General features: G+C 33.7%; 1 protein-coding gene across 1 annotated transcript in view; it reads left to right on the top strand.

Annotated features, from left to right (window-relative positions):
* The first annotated feature begins 680 nt into the window (after nucleotides 1–680).
* Nucleotides 681–9236, top strand: part of LOC126828792 (mucin-2) — a 47355-nt gene continuing 38799 nt past the window's right edge. Inside the window, exon 1 of the mRNA XM_050558775.2 lies at nucleotides 681–836. The gene's annotated coding sequence lies outside the window, so the exon portion shown is untranslated. The remainder of the gene's footprint in view (nucleotides 837–9236) is intronic.

Raw genomic sequence — 9236 nt, 5'->3', positions numbered from 1 at the left:
GGGATTGCGTTTTGTCTGACCTTTAAAGAAAGAGATGCGATGTTAAATTGATATATATATTTCAAAAATAGATAATTACATCTGCTATCACTGAATAAGACAAACATTGAAAGGGGACTTTTGTACTGGAATATATTTCAATATTAGTCTATTAATGACATTGTACAAATTCTTGGCAGGCCTATATATAGAATGTCGTATATCCCAGTTTATAATATATAAGCTGAACAAATTTTGAATCCGGATTTTATGATAACAAGAACTGTTCGCTTTGTTTTGTTTTGTTGTTTTTTTTTAAATTTTGATAAAGCAGGATGTTTGTTCTAGCAACTGGCGTGAAGATAATTTTAATTGGGTAACGGTTAGTCGGAAAAAAACCCTCATTTTTTGTGGATTTAAATTCCTACCGACTTAACAGTCTCTCTGTTGGAAACCGGAAAAGTGTGACAAAACGTGCTCAACTGTGGTAATAATCGCGGACATAGGAAAATATTACAGATTTAAATGTCCTTGTAACGGCAAAAAATTGTCCTGTTTTTAAAAGTTTATCTTAATCGGTCAATTTAACTGTATAATGCGATATGTTCACGCGCCAACAGACTGATGCATGAAATAGATCATGATTTCACGCGGCGTGACGTCAAAGTGCGCGAATTAAGTTGCGCAGACTGCCACAGAAAACAATATGGCGCGCACCTGAAGCGAAGCTCTCGACTGTAATATTTACATATCGTAAACGAGCAAGGTGACCCAGTAACCACTCAACTCGCTGATAAAATGTAAAAAGCCAACCAACCTTAACCCCGAGATAATATATAGAACAATAGAAAATGGCGGTAAGTAGTGCTTCAGTCTCTATTATTTTGACGTTTTCTCATTTTGGAGTCGAGATTTTCTCGAGAGGAGTAAAATTATCATGTTCAGTGTGTAACGAAGTGCTGCTGTCAGCTGTGAGAGAAGAATTATTTCATCGGTTGATTGAACAGGATCCGTACACCCCTTTTTGCCGATTACATCATGAAACCCTGTTGTAGACCAGAGCTCTACAGGGTCGATACAATAATTTCGAGGAAAATAAAACAAATGTTTGGATGGATAAGATAAACGTTTTCTTATTTATCAAAAAACTGTAGGACTGTACTGTAGGAGTTCAAGATATTGCACTCTTGCGATATTAGATCTAGGCCTAATTAACCTAGACATTGTGTTACAAGGGTCAACAAGCACCTGTCATATGAAGCTAATACTTAGATGGGGGAGGGTGTGAGGTGTTTGGGATGTGTCCACTGTTCGTTCCCCATTTAAGTTCATGTAACCTTTTTTACAGGAACTTGCAAACTAAAAAAAAGGTTACTATAGATTCTAACTGAAAAGAAAATTAAAGAAATATTTACTTGAATTCTGTCTATGAGATGGGCAATTGACATAAGTTTTATTGGTCCGCTGGAACATGATTTTGTAAATGGTGCCCTTTGTAAATGTCTGAAGCATCGTCCTTTAAATCAATTTTTAAATTTGCTAATCAAGTTTGGCAAAATTGAACTTTTGATTAGCAGTGCTGCTAATTACTGTGAAAAATTACCGACAGCCCTGGATGTATCCCCTAACTTGTTGTCATTAATTTATAAAATTAATTTGAACCTACACTGTTTGACGTCAGCTAATGTATGCTCCATTTTCTTCAGTCATTAGTCAATGTATTAGATTCGATTCATTAGACACTCTTAATGTTTATTATTGAGTTCGTTAAAAAAGTATTAACATTAGTGTTACTTTGCTCTTATTTTTTGAAAAAATTTTCACAAGTTGTTTTTCTTTATTTTGTTAATGTAGAATGGTAATGAACTGCTCTTTTCATTTTCTTTGTTTTATTTGTTTCGTTTGAATTTGGTTTATCTGTTTAGTTTTTGATTGTTTAATTTTTGTTAATGAAGTTGATTCTTTTAAACTTCGTGTTTTATTTTTGAACTCTACTTGGTGTAGGTGTTCATCAGGTAAAACCTCGACTGAGTTCAATATAGAGTTTAGCCGGTTGATTTGTTGGATATAAACCTTTGAATAATAGCGCCTAACAGGCAGCTGTGTTTAATTGTGTTTAATTATGTTCTCCTGATTTTGATTGTTTCTGTGTGTTTGAAGTATATGTTTGTGATATGCGCTTAGAAACACTTCACGTGTAATGAGGCGCTATATAAATCGAACAATAATAATAATAATAATAATATACATGTACATCGATTTTCAGTAAATTTGCCCTTACTGAAACATATTATTTGTCAAATTTTTGAATGGAAATTCTTTGCCTAAAATCTCAATATAGACACTCTGTTCATGTGTCATTTTAGTAGGCTGATATCTTATAGCTGCTGCTTTGGTAATGAAGCCAGCACTACCAAAGGAATTCTGCCTGAAAAAACCTGAATTTGTGCTCGTAACGGACGCCTTATTTCCTGGTTTGCATCCAAGGTGAGCAAACAAGATAAGATGAAAAATTCCGAAAGAACTAATCTAATCTTTTTCTTATAATGTATGTTCCAAAACTGAAAAATATTTCACTATTCAATTATTTAATGTCAAAGTGCGACTTCGGGGGAAGGTGTGGGACTGGAAGCAGACCTGTATGTTAGTATAAAAGCATCAAACATACAGTAATATCCAAGAAATAAAATGCAATTAATTAATAAAATTGCGCATGATGACTATTAGTCAAACATATGATGTATGTACAACTTACCCATATCCTTTTCAAATGGAGGGGGGGGACCACAAGTGTACTGTTCAAGTACTGTCCAGACATAATCGGAAAAGGAGACTGACCACTCGCCGTTTACCCACAGAGTGATCATCTGATCAGTATGAAATTTATATGCATTATTTAAATTAGTAAAACGAAAAAGCTTGTCAAATTTCAACAATTTCTGTAGATTACTTCCTGAGTTGAGACCCTTGTTTTAGTTTGAAGAACCTTGTGAACCCTCAAACGACAAAATTTATCTGATCTGTATGGAACTGTGTTGTAAAGGCCCCCAATTAAAGGAATAAATGTGCGACAACCCTTGTCGACCGCTTGGACGATTTAGCTACCGTGGGCGTATGTTTCGTTGCCTGGCAACCTATCTTTCAAACAGGTTACAAATCAATGACAAACTAAACACTTCAAAAAAACTCTTGGGGGAAAATGATCATTTCTCTGTGTATTTACTTATATTACTTGGCATGTAAAATTGCAATTATAAATGAAATCTGGTGATGGCGTTTGATGTTTTATTTAGAATCCAGTGATGTGTTTGTATCGGGTATATGTACATATAGTTATAGTAGTATAATTATAGAATACGGTTATGTCCCTGGATGACATCATTAATTACAGTATACCTGATATGACAGTTGCACATCTCACCGGTTTTAATTCCCATCATACAGGAAACATAAAGGAATTTATTCTAATGTCTAATGTTTTATCATTTTATGTCCCCTGCCTTTCAAAGAAAATTGGTTCGTTCGTCTGTCCACTACACTTTTTTAGAAACACAATGCTATTAATTAAGCTAGAATGTTCAAAGTTAGTGTAGGTGTTTCTTATGTTAATGTCATGTATTGTTTTTTGTTTTGAAACTGCTGATCACCATTTGCATTTTTCTCACTATATCTGATTTTTCGTGGCTTAAAACATGCTATTGTTTTAACATTTAATTAAGAACATAAAATCTAAATATCAACAGTACATAATCTTTTGGTGTTTTGTAAATGCTGATCAGAACCAACAGTTTTTGGACTGATCATATTCCTTTTAAACATTCAACTTTCAGAAACGTTGTAGTTTGCAAGGGATTTGTGACCACGTTATTTCTGGTCTTATAAAATTAAGACTGAGTCCAAGTAACTTCTATGTGATTTATTAAACATAGATAAATCAACAAATATTTACAAGAAAGAGAGAGATCTGATCCGTTCTAAACCATAGCTCACTCTTTCTTGTAAATATTTGTTGATTTATCTATGTTTAATAAATCACATAGAAGTTACTTGGACTCAGTCTTAATTTTATAAGACCAGAAATAACGTGGTTACATATGGTGGAGATGCCATCAATAATATCGAAAGATTTTGCTTCACTAACAACTCTATCAGCCTCACATTTGTTTTCGGGTACTACTTTATTTTTCAGGTAAATAATGATATCAGCGTAGTCGGGACAAATTGTCTGTAAATGCTGGAGGTTGATATTATGTAATAATTGACCCGGATCTTTGTTATTTTTAAATAAATTGAAATTGTGGTTCTTGGGGTCCGTCAGATATTACAAGAGTCTGGAATGGTTCTTCAAATCTTTAATACTGGAAACTTATAATAACAATTATCTACATACACTTACAGGACCGCGGATAACCGACTAGTACCTATGCTACTAAGTCGGATAGACCTAAAAGACTGACGTATCAAGTACAATCACATATTTATATGGAATTACTTCTAATCACTTGGCTAGATCAAGTGTTGACATAAATAAGCATTGATGTAATAATGTACAATATAAGAAATAAAACAATGGTAAATAAAACAATTAATAGATTAATCATACGATTGGCATGTTCACCAGGCAGGCCATATTGTCAGTTACTTTCTATCTATAACAGTTTTATAAACAATAAGGGATTATAATAAATTAACATGTCATTAGGATTACATAACATTTCACCCTTGGCTAGTCACCTTTTAATAGCACACTTACAATTAAGGAATAGAAAAGTTATTGTCCCGAGAGTTTAAATAAATTCAATCTGAAGGCTTTCACTTTTAAAATTAATAATGCATTATCTTAAATATTCAAGATTTAAATTATACTATAACCTGCACGGTTATAGATTACAAATCCCTGAAATGACAATCAGAGACTACAACAACAATAGCATTAATACAGGTATACTTAGTCTCTAGCATCCAGAAAAATATTCTACGAATATTAATCTGGATGTGTTGTCAACATTTGAGAATAATAGGTCATTGTCTATATTATCGTTCTAAAACAAGATGATGACACCCATGAATTTAATTTAAGAATGCCATTTCAAATAATCCGTTTGATTGCATGCAAGTTCAATATCCAACACTTATAATTTTTTTTATTGTAAAATTTCTCTCTTCATGGGCCATATCTATGGTTTTTTTTAAAATTAATCGTCGTCACAATTCATGTTTTTTTATATTAATGCAAGAATTATGGGATTTATTGCTCGAAGGGGCGCAACTATTACTTGATTGACCAAGGATACTGGATAATCAAACACATTAAAAACCAAACTCCTGGTTACGCCTGGGCAATGGACTTTATGTCAAATATTGACAATTGTCCCAGACCCTCTGTACGTTGAAGACCAGGAGGTTCTGAATGACCGAGACTATAATACACTACAATAGTATTAATAGGAAATCCTCTTGTGGTTGACACTACTGTATTAATTAATATATCAAATGTTATAAACAACAACCAGTACAATGTGCCTACATGCATCCTTGTATATAAAAGTAAAAATTCGTAAAAAGTATACTTATCAATCTTTACAGTTTAATGTACTAGAATACATTATTTCTGCATGAATACCTTTCTTTTCTTAAATATCTTTGTCAGAAACTTTAGGTGTCCTACTCACTTCCTACCTATCTGTGAGAAATCATGGTTATGCCACTGACACTAGCCGAACTATATATGGCACGAACATATGAAACGGAAATAAGAATGTTACAAACTGTTAAAATCTAACATGTAACAAATTGCACTTTGTAGTCGGCTTTGTCATGGGGTTTTTTCTCAGACACTACACACCAAAGAAAAGCCTGTAATTGTACAAGGCTGTGCAATAATTACAAAATGAGACCCAAATTCCTGAAGCGTTTGTGGGGTTAAGTTTTAAATGCTTATAATATTGTAAAACACTTCAAATGAAAACCATAATTTTGTTGTAAAACTATGCAAAAATAGTATCTGAAGACCTATTGAAGTTTTAGGCCAATGCATTCTCTTGTGGCAGGGTACTTTTAGACTATTTTGATATGCTTCAATATGTAATAACTGTCCTGACAAATTATTAATAAATTTGATGACAAGTGGTTTACTGGTCTGATTATACAATGTGATTCTAATTGATAGATCCCCAGTTGTACGTGACAAGGAGTAGGGTCATCTGTTCAACCTCGTGGGTTTTCTCCGGGTCCTCCGGTTTCCTCCCACTGCTAAAGACCCCTACGCGCCAACGAATTATTGAAATAAAATGTTAGTCCCGAAATGACCTAGTTTGTGTTGTTGAATGGACGTTAAACACCATTTCTCTCTTTCTTGTTGATAGTGTCAGTGATTTAATTTAAATTGCCAGTTTTCAAACCTATTTCGTTCATGCCAAAAGAAAACATCATGGGACGTGTCCAAACTATAGTTGTCCACGATAAATGCAAACTTTTTTGTGTAGGTAATAAACATCTTGAAATGAAATGTACCGTGGGCCTGTGTTACTTTGACTGTGGGAAGATACGGTCAGTATGACACTGCAGTGAGGAGAAAGGGGGCAGGGGTACTTACATGTAGTTTGGCAAATTAAAACGGAGCAGAGAGGCAAATAACATAGGCAGGTCAGGGCCCCCTTCTATTCTGCTTTTGGGGAAACATGTGAACATGTATACAGATTTTTATATGCCCACATTTCATTGTGTTATATTATGCATCATGCCATCATTCTGTTGGCTGGTTTGTCCATCAACAATTGGCTTGTGAACGCAATAGTTACATGTACTTTAGTTTTTATACGCCCACATAGAAATTATCATCCACTTGTTTTAAAATTGAAATATGTTGTTTACATTAGTGAGATGAAGAAGCCTATTTAATTTCAATAATTTCCATTTATAACGTCTACAGTTATGGCCCTTGTTTCACTTTGTTGAAACTTGTGAACGCTCTAATGCCAAAAGTTAACATCCGATCTTTGTGAAATTTATATGCAATATTTAAATTAGGGAAACAAAGAAGCCTATTGAATTTCAGAAATTGCTGTTTATTACTTCTAGAGTTATGGCCCTTGTTTCACTTTGTTTAACCTTGTGAACGCTCTAACCCCAAAAGTTATCATCCTATATTTCTGAAATTTTTATGCATTATTTAAATTAGTGAAATGAAGAAGCCTATGGAATTTCAGCAATTTCTGTGTATTACGTCTAGAGTTATGGCCCTTGTTTCACTTTATTGAACATTGTGAACGCTCCAACGCCAAAAGTTATCATCCGATCTTTCTGAAATTTATACGCATTATTTAAATTAGTGAAACGAAAAAGCTTATTGAATTTCAGCAATTTCTGTTAATTACGTCTAGAGTTATGGCCCTTGTTTCACTTTATTGAACTTTGTGAATGCTCCAACATCAAAAGTTATCTGCCGATCTGTATGAAATTTACATGCGTCATTTAAATTAGTAAAGAGAAGAATCCTATTGAATTTCAGCAATTTCTGTTTATTACTTCTAGAGTTATTGCCCTTGTTTCACTTTGTTCAACCTTGTTAATGCTCGATTGATGAAAGTTATCATCCGATATGTATGAAATTTATATGCATCATTTAAATTTGTGAAACGAAAAAGCCTGTCAAATTTCACCAATTTACTTCCAGAGATGAGACCCTTGTTTCAATTTGTAGAACCTTGTGAACCCTCAAACGGCCAAAATTATAATCTGATCTGTATGGAACTATCTTGTAAAGGCCCCCAATTACCTACAAAGGAATAAATATGCGACAACCCTTGTCGACCACTCAGACGATTCAGCCGCTGGGGGCGTATGTATCTCCACTCACTTTACAGAAACTTTGTAAACACGATATAGATTACAGTTTTTAATGGATATGTTTCAAATTCTGTTTGAATTGTTAAGGTTGTTTTTATACGCCCACAATTGTCATCGCCCCCGACTGTTGGTCAGATGTCCACAATATCCAATTATATTTAATTTAATACACAGTTTTTAAGGTCAAGAGATGAAGAAGTCTATTGATTTTCAATGATATCTGATAATTACTGTCCGAGTTATGTCCCTTTATCACTCTAAAAAATCTTGTGGACGCTCTGGAAGCTGAACTTAAAGATACATTATGGGAGATTTTTATAGAGAGTTGGCCATTCTTGCTATAACAGTTCAAAAGTAGATGATGAAAGAAGAATATATTGAAAAATTCAGTCAAATTTATTCTGAACATAGTTATCATCGTTGTAATATTTGCCTAGAAATGGTAGCGAATTGTGACTTCACCTTCACTGATCGTTTGATTGACAGGCGTTAACTCCACCTACATATCTCGATTATCAAGTAAAGTTTTCAATGGCATACGGAAACGCTTTACAGCGGCCTCACTAAGTACACTCTATCATTTAGCCTTGATCTAACAGACGTTTTTTCATCAGGTTACCCCTTATCTGATTTAATCAATTAGTGAAATCCTATTTAAATCCGAGCTGTAGCCGAGCCATCCGTGGGTCTACAGAGTTGATTTTGGTCTTGTTGTTTAAATAAAAATCTAATTTATAATTTCTATAACATCTGAAGCCTAAATTAAGACTTGCAATAATCAGATTTAGCTCTTGCATAATGCATGTTTAATATTCGATTGACTTTCAATTTATACACAGTGTTTAGGGTCACGCGAAAAGAAGCCTATCAATTTTCAATGATTTCCGATGATTATGGCAATTGATATTAAGTTTTTACACAGTATTTAAGGAAATGAGACGAAGACGCCTATTGATTTTCATTGATTTCTGATGATTGCTGCCAGAGTTATTGCCATTGAGCACTTTCAAATATCTTGTAGATGCTCTAGACGCTAATGTTAATATCTGATAGACTTTAAATTTATACACAGTGTTTAAGGTCATGAAATGAAGAAGTCTATTGATTTTCAACGATTTATACAGTGTTTAGGGTCATAAGACGAAGAATCCTATTGATTTTCAATGATTTCCAATAATTACTGTCAGAGTTGAGGCCAGATCACTCTAAAAAAAAATCTTGTGGATGCTCTGGAAGCTGAAGTTAATATTCGATTGACTTTCAATTTATACACAGTGTTTAAGGTCATGTGACAAAGAAGCCTATCACTTTTCAATGATTTCCTATGATTATGGCAATTGATATTAAATGTTTTGTATGCTAAATGTTAGAATAGGGCAGAGCTAGAAGCGTAATGGGTTGTTACTCAT

The sequence above is a fragment of the Patella vulgata genome, chromosome 7 (assembly GCF_932274485.2).
Source record: "Patella vulgata chromosome 7, xgPatVulg1.2, whole genome shotgun sequence".
NCBI classification, from domain to species: Eukaryota; Metazoa; Mollusca; class Gastropoda; family Patellidae; genus Patella; species Patella vulgata.
Note: the sequence above shows the minus strand (reverse complement) of the source record. Positions and strands in the feature narration are given on the sequence as shown.